The sequence below is a fragment of the Lotus japonicus genome, chromosome 3 (genome assembly GCF_012489685.1).
Source record: "Lotus japonicus ecotype B-129 chromosome 3, LjGifu_v1.2".
Taxonomy (NCBI): domain Eukaryota; kingdom Viridiplantae; phylum Streptophyta; class Magnoliopsida; order Fabales; family Fabaceae; genus Lotus; species Lotus japonicus.
In genome coordinates this window covers 64,810,157-64,834,910 of record NC_080043.1, presented here as the reverse complement: position 1 = coordinate 64,834,910, position 24,754 = coordinate 64,810,157, and the positions used below count along the sequence as shown (strand labels likewise).

Below are 24,754 nucleotides of genomic sequence, written 5' to 3'. Positions count from 1 at the left end.
TAACAAGTATCAAAACACACTCATCAACTAAGTCAGTATGCATGTTGCATGAAATGATATGCAGGTTAACCCAGTCAACCAATATGCAATCCGGAACGGATGGACATCAAACGGATCAGCCCTAACACCAGCCACGGTGGGACCATTTCGGCCCGCGTGCCTCTTACACCACACAAAGGTAGTCAGATCAGCCGTAACCCGTAGGTCTGCCATTTCAGTCTGCTACAAGAGACGTCTACAGACGCTCTTACACGGAAATCCGGGTCTTATGACCATTTTGGAATCCGACGAGGTCCAGAGTACGTCCTGTGTTAATACCCCATTAATGTTGCATGAATGCAGGATGATTAGTCAAACAACGTCTTCGAATCTCACTCGACACGTCGCCACGTGTTCTAGGCAAATTAAAGTCTCTAAAAGCTTACCCTAAGGTAAAGTCGATTCTGCGACAAAAGACACTTCTCCTCATCAACACATAACTCATGATGATTCCAAATCATCCGACTCATCTCAATCCGATGGTCGTAACTGCTCAACGAGCAAGAGTATCAACATACTCGGAAACTAACGGTTTCCCGGACTTATCCCCAGGATAGCCCAACAACACATAGCTGCTCCAACAGCACAAGAGCATCAACATACTCAACCCTTCTCAACTTCCTCAACGATTGGATCCGACGACACTTCTCGTTTTCCAAAAACTAAGATTTGCATCCGAAGCTTCCTTTCGAGTTTATTATCATTAATTGAAGGTTTAGAGGTTGTTTAATGTCTTATGAGTTTTCATTACAAAATAATATCCTTTTAGTCTTATCGCAAATCCTATAAGTTCTCGGGATCTCCTAATCCCCAAATGACTCCAGAGAATGTCTCGATCCAAAGAACACTATAACAAGGTCCGAATCTCATTCGTCCTATCAAATTTTCTCAAAAATCTCAAAATAAAATCGGCATGACCTGCCCGCTATTCTCACCACTCAGAATCTCAGATTACAGTGCAGAACATATTTAAATCAGCACAATCAACAAGCATGTCATGTATCCATACATCTCAGAATAAACACCTAGCACTTAGCATATAAAGCATGCACCACACATCCTAGATTACCCACATAGCACATTGCATGTAAGTCAATCTCAAAAACATTCAGTAGATGAATCATCTACATTATCAGCCGAAGCCTTAGAAAACATTTTCCACTCACACACAATCCAGTGCATAAACTGTAAGACCTGGATTTTCAGAACAAGCTAATTTCCGACTCACGCGTGGAATCAGTGTAAGCGTGACAGGAGTTTGATATTTGAGAAAGATTAATGAAGAAGAAAGTTCAGGAATTACTTGAGGAATGTTGCGTAGTTGCTTTCGGAGTTAGTACGAGTCGTCTGCACACCTGCCTTATGGCGAGCATGTCCAGAATAGGCTATTTCGCTCTTAAAGCAACGTTTTAAGTGAGATTTCGAACTCTTGGAAAATTTAAAGATTCTCTTTATTTTTCCATCGACCAGCGTTTCATTTCGGAACTCTGGACTGTACGCACGATAGGTTTCACTTTTCGGATGTCCGCCGACGCTAATTTCTTTGCTTCGAAACCCTATTTTCGAGCAATGGATGAAGACTTTTTCTATTCGGGACTTCTAACGAAGATTCCGTCCGCATTGCCAGACTTGTTTCGACATTTCCAATCTTTCTTCTGTTGGAAGTTTTGTCGTCTGAGCATCACAGCAAAAAGTAGTTTTTCGGGACAGACTAACTTACACCGCTTTTGAGATTTTCGATATCGTTTTTCCCATATCATAGATATTTGTTTTGAGTTCTGGATTTCTGACGCCAGAATCTCTCTTAGAATTTCTCGGTGATCGTGCTGCAAAAATCGGAATCGCGAAATTTTTATTTTCCCACGATTTCACCCGCCTATAAATAGCGCGAAAAAGCAAAAATCCTCTCATTTGCAACCTTTGAGGCCGCGAGTTCTAGGGGGAGAAGAGGAGGAGAGATTTTCGCGAAAACTTGACTAATCTCCGTGCAGTTCGTCCCTACTTCTAGGTATCAAGGTAACTAACACGATTCCTACCTCTGATTATTGTTTCTGTTGCGTTTTTGAAGTCGTTTCTGTGCTCACTGTTTTGAGCTTTTTCTAAAATGGTCCGATTTCTTCGATTTCTTGGTTGGGTTATGTTCCTTACGTTCCCCTGAGTCTAAAACCTCTGTCAGTAAACTCTGATTGCGATTCAGTTGTCCAGGATCTGAAAAACTGTTTCAAAACCTTTTTGTCTCACATTTCAAAACTTTATTGTCGAAAAGTCATAAATTGACTTCGTGCCTTTAGGATTTGTTGTCACGGATGTCATGAGGATCGTTGCTGTCAAATCTGTTTTCAGAACTGATAACTTTGAAGTTTTGAGCCTTTATTTTGGACCAAAATGCCCCTGCGTAGTCGTATTTCGACCCGATTGTCCGAAAATTGTTCTGACAGTTTCTTTGCCTTAGTTTTATCCTAAAACTACCTTGTGAGTTGATTTGATCGAAGAAAAAGAGCCGAAGCCCTTTTTCCTTTGAGGCCGTGGGTTATTACCTTCAGGGGGGAGTTTTTCGGTTTCGAAAACTTGTCTTTTCGTACCTGATTGTCCTATTCTGAAGCTTTAATGCTTTGTCTATCGTTTATGTATTGTTTTGCGATCGAACTAATCGATTTTGTTTGGGTTCTGCTTTGTTTTTCTCCGAGGTTCAGTTGAGGGAACTTTGGAAGACTCAGAGCAATTGTTTGAGGAGAACTTTGTTTGCGAAGCTGGAACAGCTCGAGGTTAGGGCAACTTGCTATATTTAGCTATGATTGCATGATAGGCGTCGATAAATTCGACTTATGCTTTATCTGATGTTGTTTATGATGATGATTTATTGTTATGATTGTTTTCATAACTTATGATATTGATGATGTGTTGAATTGAGCGTTTCGACGCAACTTCGGAGTGGAGGTTCATTGATCTGGTGATCTTTGACATTTCGGGTTGGATGAACAACCCTAGGCAAGTCCGAATGTGGGGTTTGAGACTTAGCCATTTGTTGGGATTCGTTGGAATTCCTAGACTTTCCCCGGGAAATGTATTTTGGGTGGTTGATTTTTTGGAAACTTAGAATGATAGAGCTTTCGAAAAATAAAGACTTGGGAAACTTAGACTTTGAGAAATAAACTCATAACTTGACTAATTTGAATTGAAATCATTTTTATTAACGTTTAAGCATAGGAGAACTGAAGGGGAAAAATATTTATAAAAGGCGGGGAAAAGTCGACTTATGTTGTGGGTTTGGAGAGTTTGGAATTGGGAAAGCCATCAAGGTGGGCTATGGTGATGATTGAAAGTCACCGAGTACTCTAGTACTCTTGGTAGTGTTGTTCGAGTCGTGTTGTATTGACCGGCACAGACTCTGGGTTTTGTTTGGGATGCGTTGTATTGACCGACACTAGACCCTCGTGTATTCTTGTTGGTGGAGTTGTGTTGTATTGACCGACACTAACTCTTGGGTTGTTTTGAGTTTGGGTCGGAGCAGTTTTTGACCATCGAGATTTGATGAGTCAGATGACTCAAGAAGTCATCAAGGGTGATCGCACTCCTTTCATAATTAATTGTCTTTTGTCGCCGAATCGACATATACCTTCGGGTACAGTATATACCTTCGGGTACAATATATCTATATACCTTCGGGTACAGTATATACCTTCGGGTACAGTATATACCTTCGGGTACAGTATATCTATATACCTTCGGGTACAGTATATACCTTCGGGTACAGCATGCCTTCGGGTAACTCGGCCATTCGATGGGGGATATGATCGACTGTGTGGTTAGGATCGACCTGTTGATGTCAGGCATAGCGGAGGGAAAAGTCGACCCGCAGGGTTAGGACTGATCCGACTATGTCAAGGTTGTAAGTGACACCCGAGGGTTATGGTCGACACAATGCCAGTGTTCGGACCCACTCGATCGTGCCCAGCCTATTTCCTCCGGAACCCTCTTAATTGACGTTGCATTGACATATCATGCACTCTAACTATATTTGTTGAGGTATTGATGATTGAATTGTATTAGAGATTTGATACAATGCAGAACTTATATGTATATATACAACATATAAACATACCCCCCTCTATCGCATGTTGATTGTATATCTATTGTATTCTGTAAGTTGACCCTAGCACCTTGGCTTTGTTTGTATGTTTGTGTTTGGGCGGTCGGCCTGCTGCCAGGCGTCTGTCAGCCGGTTCGTGATGATTCGTTGTGCGGGAAAGACCCGGAGCGAAATGTCTATTACTGAAGCTTTCGACGAGGACCCGGACTTCATGGCTGATCGAGGGAGAGTCGATGATAGTAGTGTGGGATATGGGTGGTTAGAGTCTTTTGAGTTGGTTGTCACTGTCATAGCTCTGATTCGTCTTACTTTTGGGACCGGGTAGGTTCCCGATATATGGCTTTTGTGTGGTTCTCTTGCTGAGGATCACAGAGAGTCTGTCGGACTATAGGGGTCTTGGGTTGAGGCCATTTTGAGGCCGACTTTCTCTTGGATAGTGGTATATTTGATGCTTTTGCGTACAGTTTTGGTTTGTATATATTCGCCTACGAGCATGTTACCTTGGAGTCACTGCGTGTGCGCGTGACGGGATAGTGCAGCAGAGGTTGTACCTTTGTATATGTTGTTTATCGGTTAGTTTAGTTGTTGGGCTTTGTTTTTATTTCTTTATTGCTTTTATTAAAAGGAAACAATCAAAAAAAAATTACCTGTTTTCCGCGTAAAGTTTATTTTTGGTTATTAAAGTGACACCTGGAAATCGGGGTATTACATTGTGGTATCAGAGCTTGTCGAGTCTTTCGGGAGTCGTTGGGGAATAGGTCTTCTGTGCTAGGTTGTGTGACTCTGCAAAGAGTAAAAATTGATTGTCTGCCAAGCGATCTTCGCTTTAATTGATTGAAGTTGCTACCTAATCATATTGTATAGCTATGCATAATACTATCTTATGATTGGTACTGACTGTTTGCTAAACGAATACAGAACATGGTGAACGCGAACCAACTTGCTGAGATGGTGGCCACTTTGGTCCAAGCGATGACTGTACAAACGAATGACAATGCACAGAGGCGTGCTGCTGAGGACGCACGCGAGCTACACCTGCGTCAGAGGGAAGCATCTCTGGACCAGAACAGGGGATTGAATAATTTCATAAAACAGAATCCACCCAAGTTCACGGGCAGGACTGACCCGGACGAGGCGGATCTCTGGATCCAAGAGATAGAGAAGATTTTCGAAGTACTACAGACTAGTGGAGGGGCTAAGGTGGGCCTGGCAACTTATCTACTACTGGGCGATGCTGAGTACTGGTGGAGGGGCACCAGAGGGATGATGGAGGCAAACCATGTTGAGGTGAACTGGAATTCTTTTCGTGCTGCTTTTCTGGAGAAGTATTTTCCTGATAGTGCTCGTGACGAGCGTGAGTCGCAGTTTCTGACTCTTCGTCAAGGGAGCATGACTATTCCAGAATATGCTGCTAAGTTGGAATCTTTGGCCAAGCACTTCCGGTTTTTCCGTGATCAGGTTGATGAACCCTATATGTGCAAGCGCTTTGTGAGGGGACTGAGAGCTGACATTGAGGACTCAGTGAGACCGTTGGGGATTATGAGGTTTCAAGCTTTGGTTGAGAAGGCCACCGAGGTGGAACTGATGAAGAATAGGAGGATGGATCGGGCTGGAACTAGGGGACCAATGAGGTCAAGTTCCCAGAGCTATCAAGGAAATGGAAAGTTTCAAATGAAGAAGCCTTATCAGTGTCCTATAGGGGAAGGTTTTACCCCGGGACAGTACAAACCGATGACCATTGCTACTGGAGGTGCAGGGAATCAAACCGACAACAAGGGTGTGACATGTTTCAGGTGTGGGAAGACTGGACATTTTGCTGACAAGTGTTCAGCGACTGGACCAAGATGCTTTAATTGCAACCGAGTGGGGCATCTAGCCGTGGACTGTAAGGCGCCCAAGAGGGAGCCATCCGTTAACACTGCAAGGGTAAAGCGCCCTGCTGCTGGAGGAAGGGTTTATATCATGGACGGTGAGGGAGCTGAGGGGTTAACCGGAGGAGAGCGTAAGAACGATGGTAACCTTCTACCCATTCTTTCGCATTCCAGTATAATACGCTTCATTACTCTCGTAGCGTGTGCAACACGCCTAACTTAGTTATACTGTTTGAGCTTTGACCTTACAGTTATTACACCTATTAAGAATTTATTTGACTGCTACTCGTGTTTTAACTATAGAAGTTACACGAGGTTTAGAATAACACACTAAGTCTAGAAAGTAGTCTTCCACCAATGCGATTATAAGGAAGCTAGTAGCTGGAGAACGAATCTTAGAGAGATTCCTTATGGGTAGTATACGTGTTATGTTGAGGGTGCGTAGTTCCGTAGCGGGACCGTTAAGGATTGGATGTTGGGATAATTGTGACTACTGAATGATAGGAACTCATTGACTGTTCCAGTGGGTTTTTCTAAATTTCCACCTTCGATGTATTAGGCCTGATCAACCTAATATTGAGGGGGTGATATTCGGAATCACAGCTGGTTATGGACTTTGATAGAAAGATGTGTAAGATGAATTTGAATTGATTGAGGATTAGTCGGATTTGGGAGGAAAGTTCGTGTTAAGCACTTGATTGTGAAAGATTAAGATTTAAATCTTTGGAATTCGATGAGTGTCGTATAGACATTGATTGGTTAGTTCGTGTGATTACTCCAAGTAGAGGTAGACCAAGTCAAGAGATTTAGTGCTGGAAAAGTATTAAGTAGTTTCTCGGAAGTTATGAAGTCATAGGTCATGTGATTGCTGAGGGGAGTTGTTAGAGACTAAATAAGTTGGATTTAATCATGTTTTAGATGATACCTTGATGGTAGCGAGATTGAGAAGAATTAACTCTGAACTAGATAGTTGTAGTCGAGTTCGAGGAATAAGTTTTTCTAAGCGCTTGATTTCTGTGTGGGGATGTTGTAGTCTTAAGAGATGAACTTTCACTTGAAAAGTGTTGAAGTGTTAAAGGAATTATCGGTGCAAACTAGGTAAAGGTTTAGATTTAAGCCTATGAATTTTATCTTGAATGTGTAAGACCTGGAGAATTGCCAGGTGTTTGCTTGAGTGACTACTGATTAAGCGTTGAATTGATTTGGGAATGATTAAGTTAGAGGAAGAAAGCTTGAGCATAAGTCGAATACTTGAGATTGTTGATATGGATTCCAAAGAAATATGCTAAGATTACTAAGTGAGATTTACTAAGTTGGATTGAAATCTTAGGGTTAAGGTTGAATCTTGAGAGTCGAGAATCGCGTACGAATAGGAGATCTTATGGTTGTAGGTGTGACAATAGGAGTTGAATCTTAGAAGATTGAAGACCTGAAGGTGAGCTTCGGGTTAAGACCATTGAGGTATAATATAAGAGTGATCTTGAAGTAAAGGAATTCTGGGTTGTGTGGAGTGTTAAGGTCGATGATCGATTGATGTTGATTATAAGGTTGCGGACATAATGAGCCATGTGATATGATTTGAATGATGTTAGCATAATAAGTTGTGGATGTGAAAGCATGACGACATGTATCAGGTCGTTTGGGTAAGTGAAGGAGTTATAGTTTTAAGGAACGGATATTCATTTAAGAGGTATTGAAGGATTAAAGGTCGTTAGAGGACCAAACTTGGTGAAGGTTTAGGTTTTAAATCTATGAATGTCTGTCTAAGGTGTGTAGGACTCGAAGTTTGTCAGAATTTGATTGAGAGATTAAGAAGTTGATTGGTGAGATGGTGATTAAGTGAAAAAGGAAGGTGTTAGTATTAAGATGAATACCTAAGGTTGTTATATTTTGATGAGTTTCGTAGAGTTTAAGAGTCAATGAGGCTTTGTTATGGATTTTGATGATGCATATTACGGGTAACAAGTGAATTTTACTAAAGTTGAATGAGAATCCTAGGGCTAAGGTTGACCTAGTGAGCTGAGATTCATGTACACATAAGAGATTTAGTGGTGTTAGCGGCTACGATAACAGTTAAATCTCAGAATGTTGAAGGATCGGAAGATGAAATGACTAGTTAAGTCCCTTGAGGTATAGTTATGATTTAATCTTCTAGAGGATAAGTCTCGATTTGTGCGAAGTGTTAGGGATTTCAGTAAGTGTAAATAGGTTTGAGTGAGGGAAGTTCTAGGGAAGAAGACGATAATAATGGATTGTTAGATATTAAGAAGAGGATTATCTTATAAGTTGTTGATAACTTGATGTTGAAGGGGATAAGATTAGTGAAGGACAAGAAATAAGGACATAAGTCGATTTTTAATTCGAATGGTGACTAAGTAGGAGATTGATTTCATTGTGCGAGTGATGATAGTTACGAAGTTGGATGTGACGTTAATGGACTATTAGATTCCAACGCAATATTTCGTCTAGGAGTTATCGAACGGACAAGTGGAGTTTTGGACTGTAGATGAAGATCACGAGGACAAGTTGAGTATTTACTTTGAAATGACAGAGGGGCACCGAGTTTAAAAAGAATTTCGGACGACCGAAAGTAAAGAAGTAAGTGGCTAAGATGGTGCGACTGCACGGAGTGCCAACCGGTATCATTTCAAGCAGAGGTCCGACGCAAGTAATCGAGTCAGATGACATGAGGTTGAATGATGTTTTGTCTTTTGAGACGCCGACAGTTAGCAGTAGGGATAGAAGAGTGAAACAGTTAAGGGGAAAGTAGATTGCTTAAGTAAAGATTATGAGGAAAAATGATACAGGCACTACTACATGAGAATTGGAAGATAAGATCGAGGAACTGTATTCCGGACTTTCTCAGAACTCTGAGTTTCGAGGACGAAACTTTCTTTTTGGAGGGGAGTATTGTAAGACCTGGATTTTCAGAACAAGCTAATTTCCGACTCACGCGTGGAATCAGTGTAAGCGTGACAGGAGTTTGATATTTGAGAAAGATTAATGAAGAAGAAAGTTCAGGAATTACTTGAGGAATGTTGCGTAGTTGCTTTCGGAGTTAGTACGAGTCGTCTGCACACCTGCCTTATGGCGAGCATGTCCAGAATAGGCTATTTCGCTCTTAAAGCAACGTTTTAAGTGAGATTTCGAACTCTTAGAAAATTTAAAGATTCTCTTTATTTTTCCATCGACCAGCGTTTCATTTCGGAACTCTGGACTGTACGCACGATAGGTTTCACTTTTCGGATGTCCGCCGACGCTAATTTCTTTGCTTCGAAACCCTATTTTCGAGCAATGGATGAAGACTTTTTCTATTCGGGACTTCTAACGAAGATTCCGTCCGCATTGCCAGACTTGTTTCGACATTTCCAATCTTTCTTCTGTTGGAAGTTTTGTCGTCTGAGCATCACAGCAAAAAGTAGTTTTTCGGGACAGACTAACTTACACCGCTTTTGAGATTTTCGATATCGTTTTTCCCATATCATAGATATTTGTTTTGAGTTCTGGATTTCTGACGCCAGAATCTCTCTTAGAATTTCTCGGTGATCGTGCTGCAAAAATCGGAATCGCGAAATTTTTATTTTCCCGCGATTTCACCCGCCTATAAATAGCGCGAAAAAGCAAAAATCCTCTCATTTGCAACCTTTGAGGCCGCGAGTTCTAGGGGGAGAAGAGGAGGAGAGATTTTCGCGAAAACTTGACCAATCTTCGTGCAGTTCGTCCCTACTTCTAGGTATCAAGGTAACTAACACGATTCCTACCTCTGATTATTGTTTCTGTTGCGTTTTTGAAGTCGTTTCTGTGCTCACAGTTTTGAGCTTTTTCTAAAATGGTCCGATTTCTTCGATTTCTTGGTTGGGTTATGTTCCTTACGTTCCCCTGAGTCTAAAACCTCTGTCAGTAAACTCTGATTGCGATTCAGTTGTCCAGGATCTGAAAAACTGTTTCAAAACCTTTTTGTCTCACATTTCGAAACTTTATTGTCGAAAAGTCATAAATTGACTTCGTGCCTTTAGGATTTGTTGTCACGGATGTCATGAGGATCGTTGCTGTCAAATCTGTTTTCAGAACTGATAACTTTGAAGTTTTGAGCCTTTATTTTGGACCAAAATGCCCCTGCGTAGTCGTATTTCGACCCGATTGTCCGAAAATTGTTCTGACAGTTTATTTGCCTTAGTTTTATCCTAAAACTACCTTGTGAGTTGATTTGATCGAAGAAAAAGAGCCGAAGCCCTTTTTCCTTTGAGGCCGTGGGTTATTACCTTCAGGGGGGAGTTTTTCGGTTTCGAAAACTTGTCTTTTCGTACCTGATTGTCCTATTCTGAAGCTTTAATGCTTTGTCTATCGTTTATGTATTGTTTTGCGATCGAACTAATCGATTTTGTTTGGGTTCTGCTTTGTTTTTCTCCGAGGTTCAGTTGAGGGAACTTTGGAAGACTCAGAGCAATTGTTTGAGGAGAACTTTGTTTGCGAAGCTGGAACAGCTCGAGGTTAGGGCAACTTGCTATATTTAGCTATGATTGCATGATAGGCGTCGATAAATTCGACTTATGCTTTATCTGATGTTGTTTATGATGATGATTTATTGTTATGATTGTTTTCATAACTTATGATATTGATGATGTGTTGAATTGAGCGTTTCGACGCAACTTCGGAGTGGAGGTTCATTGATCTGGTGATCTTTGACATTTCGGGTTGGATGAACAACCCTAGGCAAGTCCGAATGTGGGGTTTGAGACTTAGCCATTTGTTGGGATTCGTTGGAATTCCTAGACTTTCCCCGGGAAATGTATTTTGGGTGGTTGATTTTTTGGAAACTTAGAATGATAGAGCTTTCGAAAAATAAAGACTTGGGAAACTTAGACTTTGAGAAATAAACTCATAATTTGACTAATTTGAATTGAAATCATTTTTATTAACGTTTAAGCATAGGAGAACTGAAGGGGAAAAATATTTATAAAAGGCGGGGAAAAGTCGACTTATGTTGTGGGTTTGGAGAGTTTGGAATTGGGAAAGCCATCAAGGTGGGCTATGGTGATGATTGAAAGTCACCGAGTACTCTAGTACTCTTGGTAGTGTTGTTCGAGTCGTGTTGTATTGACCGGCACAGACTCTGGGTTTTGTTTGGGCTGCGTTGTATTGACCGACACTAGACCCTCGTGTATTCTTGTTGGTGGAGTTGTGTTGTATTGACCGACACTAACTCTTGGGTTGTTTTGAGTTTGGGTCGGAGCAGTTTTTGACCATCGAGATTTGATGAGTCAGATGACTCAAGAAGTCATCAAGGGTGATCGCACTCCTTTCATAATTAATTGTCTTTTGTCGCCGAATCGACATATACCTTCGGGTACAGTATATACCTTCGGGTACAGTATATCTATATACCTTCGGGTACAGTATATCTATATACCTTCGGGTACAGTATATACCTTCGGGTACAGTATATACCTTCGGGTACAGTATATCTATATACCTTCGGGTACAGTATATACCTTCGGGTACAGCATGCCTTCGGGTAACTCGGCCATTCGATGGGGGATATGATCGACTGTGTGGTTAGGATCGACCTGTTGATGTCAGGCATAGCGGAGGGAAAAGTCGACCCGCAGGGTTAGGACTGATCCGACTATGTCAAGGTTGTAAGTGACACCCGAGGGTTATGGTCGACACAATGCCAGTGTTCGGACCGACTCGATCGTGCCCAGCCTATTTCCTCCGGAACCCTCTTAATTGACGTTGCATTGACATATCATGCACTCTAACTATATTTGTTGAGGTATTGATGATTGAATTGTATTAGAGATTTGATACAATGCAGAACTTATATGTATATATACAACATATAAACATACCCCCCTCTATCGCATGTTGATTGTATATCTATTGTATTCTGTAAGTTGACCCTAGCACCTTGGCTTTGTTTGTATGTTTGTGTTTGGGCGGTCGGCCTGCTGCCAGGCGTCTGTCAGCCGGTTCGTGATGATTCGTTGTGCGGGAAAGACCCGGAGCGAAATGTCTATTACTGAAGCTTTCGACGAGGACCCGGACTTCATGGCTGATCGAGGGAGAGTCGATGATAGTAGTGTGGGATATGGGTGGTTAGAGTCTTTTGAGTTGGTTGTCACTGTCATAGCTCTGATTCGTCTTACTTTTGGGACCGGGTAGGTTCCCGATATATGGCTTCTGTGTGGTTCTCTTGCTGAGGATCACAGAGAGTCTGTCGGACTATAGGGGTCTTGGGTTGAGGCCATTTTGAGGCCGACTTTCTCTTGGATAGTGGTATATTTGATGCTTTTGCGTACAGTTTTGGTTTGTATATATTCGCCTACGAGCATGTTACCTTGGAGTCACAGCGTGTGCGCGTGACGGGATAGTGCAGCAGAGGCTGTACCTTTGTATATGTTGTTTATCGGTTAGTTTAGTTGTTGGGCTTTGTTTTTATTTCTTTATTGCTTTTATTAAAAGGAAACAATCAAAAAAAAAATTACCTGTTTTCCGCGTAAAGTTTATTTTTGGTTATTAAAGTGACACCTGGAAATCGGGGTGTTACATAAACAGTAAACAATGTCGAAAGCATCGACCCTAAGCATTAACTAGAGATTCAGTGAGAAGCCCTCACCTGTAGATTCTCCAGGATAGTTCTCTAGCTCTTCCTCACAATCAAAGCCTTGCTCCTCTGGGAATTCCTCAAAATCACCTTTAGAGCAAAACCACAGAAACACTATCAGAATCTATCGGAAACTACGCTATCAATACGCACTAAGGTTACATGAAGCAGTATATACTTCGAGGTACGATAATCTAGCGCGAAAGGACAAGTTTTCGAAAAAGGAATTTTCCTCCTCCTCCCCTATAGGGCTCGGCCACTTTTCACAATTGTGGGATTCGATTTTTCTTCGATCAAACTTGGTTCCTATGCTATCATTAGCCGTAACTAAGGGTATTCTGAACTCGGAAAAATTATCGGATCGAAAACTGTCGCAGGGGTATTTTGGTCATGATTTTTAACTTAGAAATTTCAAAACTGAAATCCCAAAAACTAAATTTTGCAGGGACGTCACCAACGACGTTTATGACAACTAATCCTACTAGCACTAAGCTAAGGCGATAGTTTTCAGCCTAAAGGTTGAAGCTTTACTCCAAAAACTCCAAAAATGGGTATTTAAGGCTAAAATTGATTCCGGCGGAAATCCGGCGGCGTAACGGAAAATCTAACCCGGCAGAAGTGATCTTGGGCATGTAAGGAAGAGGTTTAGAATCAGAAATGAAATATTCAGGATAGTTTTGCAAAAACCTCAAAACTATCAGCTCAGAAAAGTCTTTAGAAAAGCTATGGAAAAAGCGATCAAAGGTCAGTATTAGCGACTATACCTCGAAACCTTGAAGTAGCAACTAACGGATCAACGATCAAGCAAGTAATGAAGAAAAACTCTTCTTCCTTCTTCCTTGTTGAAGCTCGCGGCCTTGGAGAGAAAATGGAGGAGTTTTGTGTTTTTTTCTCACTTGCTTGCTATATATAGAAGATGGAAATTCGCGGGAAAATGAAAGTTTCGCGAATCTGATTTTTCTGGCGTCATTCTCCATGAATTCTAAGATATATTTTGGCGAAAGAATTCCAAAACTAAAATGAGGTCTCCTTGTATATTAGGTAACTAATGCAAAGTCGGTGCAAAGTCGGTGTAAAAACTATTTTACCCGATAAGTTACTTTTTGCATCGATTGTCGGAATGGAAAACTTCCTTCTGAAGAAAGATTGAAATCATCAAGAGAAATGGGTGTACGCGTGTAGAATATTCATTTGAAGCTCTGAATAGAAAAAGTCTTCATTGTCGGTTGATTCTAGGGTTTTGAAAAACCAGGGATTCGGTTTCGGCAAACTTCCGATGATCGGAATCGGACGTTCGTAGATCCTAGAGTTTCGCCTCGAAACGATTTTGATATATGGAAAAAGAGAAGTTCTAATATTTCTCTGAAGATTTTTGGAATTAACTTCCGTCGTGCCTAAAAGTGAAAAACTAGCTATATACTAGGGTTTCTGACCTAGGTGTAAGCGTATAACGATCGTGCTATAACTTTTTCGACATCAATACGATCCTCAGACTTTTCCTGAACTTTCTCCTTCATAAATTTATTTCATTAAATAAACTCTTGTTCAGGTTTTCCCTTCACGATATATTAAGCCTAGTCGTAAATGGAAATCTCTTCCACTTTTTCTAAGCTTAAAAACTGGGGTCTTACAGAGAGGGTGTCCTTGCGCCGGCTTTGATAGTACCGGCGATGAAGATAAAAGCTTCTTTAGACGAACAAAAGCCTCCTCGCACTCCGCCGTCCATTCGAACATGGCATTCTTCTTAAGACATCTGAAAAAGGGAGCTGATCTATCACCCGACTGGGGAAGGAACCTCGACAAAGCTGCTATTCGCCCCGTTAGACGCTGCACTTCCTTCGCATTAGCAGGACTCTTCATCTGTTGGATCGCCTTGCACTTGTCAGGATTAATTTCTATCCCCCGCGATGTAATCATGAAACCCGAAAACTTTCCCCCCGGGATCCCAAAAGAGCACTTCTCCGGGTTAAGACGCATATTATGCTTCCTAATCTCACCAAACGCCTCCTCCAAGTCTTGGTGGTGATTTACCCCTAGCACAGACTTGACAATCATATCATCAACATATACCTCCATGTTTCTTCCGATTTGCCCGATAAAGACCCTATCCATCAGTCTTTGATAAGTCGCCCCAGCGTTTTTCAACCCAAAAGGCATAGTGCAATAACAATAATTGACCTTGGCGGTCACAAATGTTGTCTTATCTTCATCAGTTGGGTGCATACGAATCTGGTGATAACCGGAATAAGTGTCCATTAAGCTGAGCAATTCGTTTCCTGAGGCGCCATCCACCAACTTATCAATACTAGAAAGAGGATAAGAGTCCTTTGGGCACGCCTTGTTTAGGTCAGTGTAGTCCACACACGTCCGCCACTTGCCATTTGCTTTCTTGACCATGACCACATTTGCTAACCATGTTGGGTATTTAACCTTTCTGATAAACACTGCCGCCAACAACTTGTCCACTTCTTGTTGTGCCGCCAATCCTTTTTCACCACCCTTGCGTCACCTAAGCTGTGAGACCGGCTTGACGCTTGGATTCAGAGCTAGTTTGTGACAAATGAAATTAGGGTCAATGCCAGGCATGTCCCTGCAACTCCATGCAAAAAGGTCCAGGTTTTCACCCAACAACCTCACCAGGCGGGCTTCTTGCTCCTCAGTGAGCTTAGTCCCGACCTTTAGAACCCGCTCGCCTAACTTTAACGCTTTCGTTTCTTCAATTGGCGTGGGTCTGTTCACATGTCCCTCGCCCCTCGGACCAAGGTCTTCAGTTGAGGCCTCGATCTCATAGCACCGATGACCAGAAGTTGCATTCTTCTTCCCATATAAGTTCAAGCAATTGTTGTAACACTCTCTCGCCATTTTTTGATCCACCTCCAACTTTCCCATCTTTTCGTTGCTCAACGGATACTTGACTGCTGTAAGACCCGTGATTAAGTAAAGAGAGAAACTCGGTCAATTTCTCGGTTTAGTGCTTTAATGCTCGGTCAATGTGATGTTTATGGATGTGACCTTGTGTGATGAATTTTATCTTAGAAAGGTAGTATTTTGATTATTAATATCGAAGTTATTTTCCAAGTGTTTCATTTTTCGTTCGTCGGAGAATTCGGCTGCACTACGGAAAACGGTCGAACAGACGAGTTTCGCCGAGAGCGCCCTTTTGTCATCGAATTATTATTTGAGTTTGAAATAAATATTCCCCTTATCATTACGATGATCTAAGCGTAATTTCGAGAATTTTGACTGTAATATCGATATAAGGTCAAAACCGGTAGTGTTTTCGGCTCGAAAACGAGTCGAGTTCGACTCGTAAACGAGCCAACCACGAAACTGACCAGATTAGATCTGATTTTGAGGTTGAGTGCTCAGATGATGAGTGCTAAAGGGAAAGGCTAAGAGGGTAGGCCATGAACCAAGGTCAAAAGGTTAGTATCATGATTGTGTTACCATAAGTGGTGGGCAAGGGTCCAAGCCAAAAGTGCAAGCCATCATTTCACCTTTGGAGCTGGCCATCACCTTATCATGATGATGGATTCCTATCAGATTTCTGAACCAAATTAAAGGAAATGAGAGGAATTTAGAGATATAAGTAAGAGGGAGTGAACATCATCTTCATCCTTCTTACCAAAAAACTGAAATCTTCATCATCTCTAAACACCACCAAGAAATCATCTTTTGTCTTCCATTCCTTCACAAAGGAGTTAGCATTCAAGGTGAGGAGCACCTTGGGAGAACATAGATCAAAGAAGCTAAGGAGAAAGACAACGATCGAGGTAAGGGCACTTCGGGTCTTGGACTTTAGCGTGCACGAATTGTGTGATAGGATTGCATGAACTTGTATGATGGTGTTGAACATGTTAAGACCTTAAAGAACTAATGGAAATGAGCTTTTTATGATGCATGAACTTTATAACCATGTTAGGAAACTAAAAGGTTAAGACTTGGACAAAGAAATGAATGAAGCTTGCAATATTTAGAGGAACCTTGATCTGGCCGAGTAAGTTGGACAGTCTGCATTGTTTTGGGCATAACTCCTTGGATATGAGTCCAAATCGTGTGAAACCAATTTTATTTGAAAGATAACTTAAAGGGCTTCAATCTGTAAAAGTTTCATAATTTTTGGATGGCTAATTCAATACAGTTTGTAATTTTATTTCACTTTTTTTTCGGCTGCCGAGTAAGCTGGACAGTTCGTAATGTTTTGGGCATAACTCCTTGGATATGAGTCCAAATTGTGTGAAACCACTTTTATTTGAAAGCTAACTTAAAGTTCTTAAATCTGTGAAAGTTTCATAATTTTTAGATTGCTATTTTAATACAGTATTCAATTTTAATTCTACCATTTTCTGCTGTTTTGTTGCCCTGAATTATATGCATGATATACATGAAGTTTATGACTTAAGAATGCTTGATTACCATGAGAAATTGTTTATGAACATGATAAATGATAACATGCTTAGGTGCCTTGATGTCTGAGAACATGATTACTTGTTGAGAACATGCTTACTTGTTGAGTACATGACTACTTGTTGAATATGATATGATGAACTCTCTTAGGATGTTCATGATGAATGTAAGTCTTGAATTATGTTCCTATGATGCATGACATGGTATGCCTTGATATTTATCGAATGAGAAGCGTTGTATGGGCGATACTGATCGAATGAGATTGAACGTGGAACCTACGATGGTTGGGCTACCGTGGCGACGGATAGCTGGTGACACCTATGAGTTGGTGATCCCGACCACTCATGTTCAGGTGTGGTGAAGTCGTCATTGAACGACAAAAGACTATAACTACGTTGTATGACTAATCATGAAGTATAACATTGCATAGTCTAAGGGTACTGCTGGAATGGGTACCGTGGGTTGATTACTAATGATTGCTGGATGGATCATTAGAATAAGTGGCAATTGACTGCTGGATGGGTCTTTGTCCCGCCTGCCTGGTATGGAGTTGGCGTTTTATCCGGATCATGGTGAAAAGCATAACATGTAGGCATGAGAACTAACCCTAGGAATGGTGATTGTGGTATGTCGTGTTGGTGTGCCGGTGTGGAATGATGATCTTGTTAAGACACTTATAATACTGAAAATGCATGATTAATTGTTGTATGTGTGCACGTCCTATTATGGCCTTGTGGTTTAAGAAGTTGACCCTAGCTTTCTTCCTTCTACCTATGTACTCTTGATGACGTCAACTTAGAAGATGAGCAAGAGGACGAGGGATACGTGAGAGGGGAGGTCCCATTCGGGGAGTGCGACTTTTACCCTTATTGATAGATCTCACTTATTTTGTACTTTCCTATCCAGATGTAATGATTTGTATTCGACTACTTATCCCTCTTTGTTGAGGTGACTTGCTGTAAACTCTTATGTTTATTTACTTATGTTGGGTATTATCTAGGCATGTTTAGAAGCATTATCCTAAGAAAAAAAAATATATCTATATATATATATATATATATATATATATATACCTCTGTATTTAAAACAGGTTATATTTTAAGGTGGCTCAGAGTTACTAAGTAACCCCTGAAATTCGGGGCGTGACAACTGCCAGGTGGACTGTCGAGATGACAGCACATAGACGATTCAAAGTATTGCGGCCAATTATCACATTGTAGGATGCCACTACTTGCAAAACTAAGTATCTAACTTTTAGGACCCTTGCGCATTCATCCTCGCCGAAAATAGTATCCAAATCAAGATAACCCCGTACCATCACCTGTTCGCCCGCTAAACCCACCAGGGTACCCGTGTATGGAGTCAAGTCGTCATCAGTTATGCCTAGCTTGTCGAACGCATCGCCAAAGATTATATTCGCTGAGCTTCCCTGGTCTAACAACACCCTCCTAATGTTGAAGCTATTCACCCTCAATTGAACTACTATCAAATTGTCCTTGTGGGGCTTTACCCCCTCAAAATCCGCTACTGATATTGTAATATCCGGATGCTGAAAACCAAAAGCAATTTCAAGGACAGAATTAACCGCACGCTGTAAGACCCAAGTTTTTAAGCTTAGAAAAAGTGGAAGAGATTTCCATTTACGACTAGGCTTAATATATCGTGAAGGGAAAACCTGAACGAGAGTTTATTTAATGAAATAAATTTATGAAGGAGAAAGTTCAGGAAAAGTCTGAGGATCGTATTGATGTCGAAAAAGTTATAGCACGATCGTTATACGCTTACACCTAGGTCAGAAACCCTAGTATATAGCTAGTTTTTCACTTTTAGGCACGATGGAAGTTAATTCCAAAAATCTTCAGAGAAATATTAGAACTTCTCTTTTTCCATATATCAAAATCGTTTCGAGGCGAAACTCTAGGATCTACGAACGTCCGATTCCGATCATCGGAAGTTTGCCGAAACCGAATCCCTGGTTTTTCAAAACCCTAGAATCAGCCGTCAATGAAGACTTTTTCTATTCAGAACATCAAATGAAGATTCTACACGCGTACACCCATTTCTCTTGATGTTTTCAATCTTTCTTCAGAAGGAAGTTTTCCATTCCGACATTCGATGCAAAAAGCAACTTATCGGGTAAAATAGTTTTATACCGATTATGCATTAGTCGCTAAAAATACAAGGAGACCTCATTTTAGTTTTGGAATTCTTTCGCCAAAACATATCTTATAATTCACGGAGAATGACGCCGAAAAAATCAGATTCGCGAAACTTTCATTTTCCCGCGAATTTCCATTTTCTATATATAGCAAGCAAGTGAGAAAAAAACACAAAACTCCTCCATTTTCTCTCTCAAAGCCGCGAGTTCACAAAGGAAGAAGGAGAAGAAGATTTTGTTCAATTCTTGCTTGATCGTTGATCCGTTAGTTGCTACTTCAAGGTTTCGAGGTATAGTCGCTAATCATTACCTCTGATCGCTTTTTCCATAGCTTTTCTGTAGATTTTTCTGAGCTGATAGTTTTTGGGTTTTTGCAAAACTATCCTGAATATTTCATTTCTGATTCTAAACCTCTTCCTTACGTGCCCAAGATCACTTCTGCCGGATTAGATTTTCCGTTACGCCGCCGGATTTCCGCCGGAATCAATTTTAGCCTTAAATACCCATTTTTGGAGTTTTTGGAGTAAAGCTTCAACCTTTAGGCTAAAAACTATCGCCTTAACTTAGTGCTAGTAGGATTAGTTGTCATAAACGTCGTTAGTAACGTCCCTGCAAAATTTAGTTTTTGGGATTTCAGTTTTGAAATTTCTAAGTTAAAAATCATGACCAAAATACCCCTGCGACAGTTTTCGATCCGATAATTTTTCCGAGTTCAGAATACCCTTAGTTACGGCTAATAATAGCATAGGAACCAAGTTTGATCGAAGAAAAATCGAATCCTACAATTACCAAAAGTGGCCGAACCTATTAGGGGGGGAGGAGGAAAATTTCCTTTTCCGAAAACTTGTCCTTTCGCGCTAGATTATCGTACCTCGAAGTATATACTGCTTCATATAACCCTAGTGCGTATTGATAGCTTAGTTTCCGATAGATTCTGATAGTATTTCTGTGGTTTTGCTCTAAAGGTGATTTTGAGGAATTTCCAGCGGAGCAAGGCTTTGATTGTGAAGGAGCTTTAGGAGATAACCCTGGAGAATCTACTGGTGAGGGCTTCTCACTGAATCTCTAGTTAATGCTTAGGGTCGAGGCTTTCGACATTGTTTACTGTTTATGCACTGGATTGTGTGTGATTGGAAAATGCTTTCTGAGGCTTCGGCTGACAATGTAGATGATTCATCTACTGAATGCTTTTGAGATTGACTTACATGCTACGTGCTATGTGGGTAATCTAGGATGTGTGGTGCATGCTTTATATGCTAAGTGCTAAGTGTTTATTCTGAGATGTATGGATACATGACATGCTTGTTGATTGTGCTGATTTAATATGTTCTGCACTGTAATCTGAGATTCTGAGTGGTGAGAATAGCGGGCAGGTCATGCCGATTTTATTTTGAGAGTTTTGAGAAAGTTGGATAGGACGAATGAGATTCGGACCTTGTTATAGTGTTCTTTGGATCGAGACATTCTCTGGTGTAATTGGGGATTTGGAGATCCCGAGAACTTATAGGATTTGCGATAAGACTAAAAGGATATTATTTTGTAATGAAAACTCATAAGACATTAAACAACCTCTAAACCTTCAATTAATGATAATAAACTCGAAAGGAAGCTTCGGATGCAAATCTTAGTTTTTGGAAAACGAGAAGTGTCGTCGGATCCAATCGTTGAGGAAGTTGAGAAGGGTTGAGTATGTTGATGCTCTTGTGCTGTTGGAGTAGCTATGTGTTGTTGGGCTATCCTGGGGATAAGTCCGGGAAACCGTTAGTTTCCGAGTATGTTGATACTCTTGCTCGTTGAGCAGTTACGACCATCGGATTGAGATGAGTCGGATGATTTGGAATCATCATGAGTTATGTGTTGATGAGGAGAAGTGTCTTTTGTCGCAAAATCGACTTTACCTTAGGGTAAGCTTTTAGATACTTTAATTTGCCTAGAACACGTGGCGACGTGTCGAGTGAGATTCGGAGACGTTGTTTGACTAATCATCCTGCATTCATGCAACATTAATGGGGTATTAACACAGGACGTACTCTGGACCTCGTCGGATTCCAAAATGGTCATAAGACCCGGATTTCCGTGTAAGAGCGTCTGTAGACGTCTCTTGTAGCAGACCGAAATGGCAGACCTACGGGTTACGGCTGATCTGACTACCTTTGTGTGGTGTAAGAGGCACGCGGGCCAAAATGGTCCCACCGTGGCTGGTGTTAGGGCTGATCCGTTTGATGTCCATCCGTTCCGGATTGCATATTGGTTGACTGGGTTAACCTGCATATCATTTCATGCAGCATGCATACTGACTTAGTTGATGAGTGTGTTTTGATACTTGTTAGTTCTACTTGAGGCATGTTAACTGTGATTTAATGTCGTTTATATTCATTGTGGAATATGCAACCCTAGGATGTTATCCCTAGTTATGAGCCTAAGTGGCTATTCTATTATCTGTATCTATCCTTGCTATTATCTACATAATTCTTTGGAGTGGACCCTCGCGTCTTCTGTGTGTGCTTTGTGTAACACCCCGATTTCGGTGGCGTCACTTTAGTAACTAAAAGATAAACTAATGCGGAAAACGTGAATTATTTTTTTTCGAAAATAAAATGATAGACTGAAAGAAATAAACTCCACAACAGAAGATAAAAGAAAACTAATATACATCTACAAATATATGCAAGCCCAGCTAATACCAGCCACGTCGCGAGTAACCTCCAGCGACGGGTGACAGAAAAAGGTAACGCCCGAAGGCAATATGTACAAACCAAGGTAAAACCTGTGTCCGCAACACCCTACCTCAAAAACTGAGAACAAATTGGCCCAGTGGCCTAAAGAAAAGACCTCCCTAGTCCAACCAGCTCTCTGTGATCTTCATAAGAAAACCACACAAAAAGCTACCGGCAGGAAACTACCCTGTCCCAAAACTGAAAACATGACGGTCAGAGCATCGACAAAACTCCTACACTAATCCCTACTCGAGGAGCCCACCCTAGCACTCGATCCTACATGCTAGCGCGGTCGTCGTCCGAATCTACATCCAGGACGACTAGGTCGACATACACAACGCTGCCCTCTCTGTCCACCCTGATGCGCTCCTGCACTGGCCTCTCGGGCTCGGGGCCCGAAACGAGATCCGCGACGACAGCAGCAACAGTAGACGGACTAGACTCCGTCGAAACCTCACCCACTGGCACCTCCTCAGAGGGGTCCTCCTCATCCGAAGATGGTGGTGCTGGTGGTCCTCCCAAGCCGGGTCCACAATGCACACCAGGCGGCAAGTTGAAGCTCACTATGTGTCTCCTCATCACCCCCTCCGTCAAGCGTCCGAATCGGTCAACACGGTCCTCCATAACCCGACCGGTGTAGGTCGCACGGTGGCCCTCAGGGTCGACCACCCATGCACCTGGGTCGTCCTGATCAAGCATCTCGTACCTGGTCCCCCCCGAGGGGCTGACCATGGTAAACCAATCCCCCATACTCATCTGACAAATGGCGTAGTCCGCCCAAACACACACACAGCAGACGCGAGGGTCAACTCCAAAGAATTATATAAGTAATAAAACCAGATATAAATATAGGATAATAAATACTTGCCTCTCAGGCTTATAAATTTAGGGATCGCTTCCTAGGGTTGCATGTATCACAATGAATATAAAGAATCATAATAACAAGTAGCATGCCTCAAAATAGGATAAACAGATACCAATCACACTCAGCAACTAAGTCAGCATGTATGTTGCATGCAATGCAATGCTGGGTAACAAAATGCATTCCGGAAGAAGGATGGACATCAACGAGACGGCCCTAACACCAGCCACGGTGGGTACCTTCCTGCTCGCGTGTCTCTTACACCACACAAAAGTAGTCAGATCAGCAGTGAACCCGTAGGTCTGCCATTCCGTCTGCTACTAAGGACCACCGTAGTGTCCTAAATATGGAAATCCGGGTCTTATGACCATTTTGGAATCCACCGAGGTCCGTTATCACGCCGTGTATTAACCTCAAAATGAGTGCATGAATGCAAGTGATTAGCCAAACAACGTCTCCGACCTCACCCGACACGTCGCCACGTGTTCTAAGTAACTTAAAGTCTCTAAAATAATACCCTAAGGCAAATGTCGATTCTGCGACAAAATGAATTAATCGAAAGAAGAAGAAAATACTTTGGAACTCATGGTCCCCGGCTAAACTTTAGATAGCCAATCAATAAACTGCTCATCGAGCGAAAAGGTACCGAAGTACTTGGAAACTTATAGTTCCCGGCTAAACTTTAGATAGCCAAACAATAACCTGCTCAACGAGCGAAGGAGTACGAATGTACTTGAAACTCATATATTTCCTCGAAACTTGGACTCGACGACACTTCTCATATTTCCAAACTAATACTCAGGCTCTATGCTCTTATCTAAGGATGTTATTATTGTTCAAAGGATTTAGAAATTGATTAATGTCTTATGAATTTCCGTGATAAAATAGATTTCATTTATTCTTATAATACTTCCTAAGAGTTTTCAGAGATCCCATAATCTCAAATAATTCCCTGAGAAGGTCTCGATCCATTAAAACATAACAAGGTCCGAACTCCGTTCGTCCTTCTAAACTCTCTCAAAATCTCATAAAAATTCGGCATGACTTGCCCGCAATCCTCACTCCTCAGAATCTCAGGTGCAAGTGGAATAGCATAAATAAAACAGCTCAGTCAAAAGCATAACAGCATATTCCAACACATCCTAAGTTAACCATGTAGCACGTAGCATGTGAATCATTTAGCACACAATATCATGGCATCAAATACTCAACAAGGTCGGCCGAAGCCTCAGAGAACAATTCAGACATTTAGCAATTAGGTGCATAACATATAAATCAAGTCGAATTTCATCGACACCTAAAGCATTATCTAGTAATTCAGAGAGTAGCCCTCACCGGTGGGTCTTCCAGCTTCCTCCTCAAAGTGTTCTTCAAGCTCTTCTCCTTGATCTCTGGGAATCTCCTCAAACGAACCTTAAGCAAAAATCACAGAAATCAACACCAAGAGTCAGAAACTCAGCAATCAAAGAGTCCTAGGGTTACACGGTACACTACAACCTCCGTGGTACGACAATCTAACGCGTTAAGACAAGTTTTCGAAAAATCGGATTCTCCCCTCCCCCTTGACATAGCTCTCGGCCACTTCCTTTAATTGGGAGGGTCGATTTTTCTTCGATCAAACTTGGTTCCTAGGTTAACATAAGCCGTAACTAAGACGGTTCTAAGCTCGGAAAAATTTTCGGATCGAAAACTGATATAGGGGTAGTTTGGTCATTATTTTTAGCTCAGAATTTCAAAACTGGATTTTTGAAAAACAGATTGGATGGAGACGTCCACAACGACGTTTATGACGACAAATCCTACTAGCACTAAGCCAAGTCGATAGATTAGAGCTTAAAGGTTGCGACTTTACCGAAAAATGGGTATTTAAGGTAGAAATTGATCCCGGCGGCATTTCGTCGACATTTGACAAAATCTAATCCGCAGAACACGCTCAGGAGCATGCAGGGAAGAAGTTTAGACGCTGAAATCAGCTTATTTGGACAGTTTTTCAAAAACCTCAA

At 41.5% G+C, this 24,754-nt stretch overlaps 1 protein-coding gene across 2 annotated transcripts in view; it reads left to right on the top strand.

The window, feature by feature from the left end:
- The first annotated feature begins 16,239 nt into the window (after positions 1-16,239).
- Positions 16,240-24,754, top strand: part of LOC130745283 (uncharacterized) — a 66,674-nt gene continuing 58,159 nt past the window's right edge. The window contains exons 1-2 of one of the 2 annotated variants that reach the window (XR_009021642.1): positions 16,240-16,380; positions 17,814-18,017. The gene's annotated coding sequence lies outside the window, so the exon portion shown is untranslated. Of the gene's footprint in view, positions 16,381-17,813; positions 18,018-24,754 lie in introns of those variants that run through there. The other variant, XM_057597457.1, reaches the window with a different exon arrangement.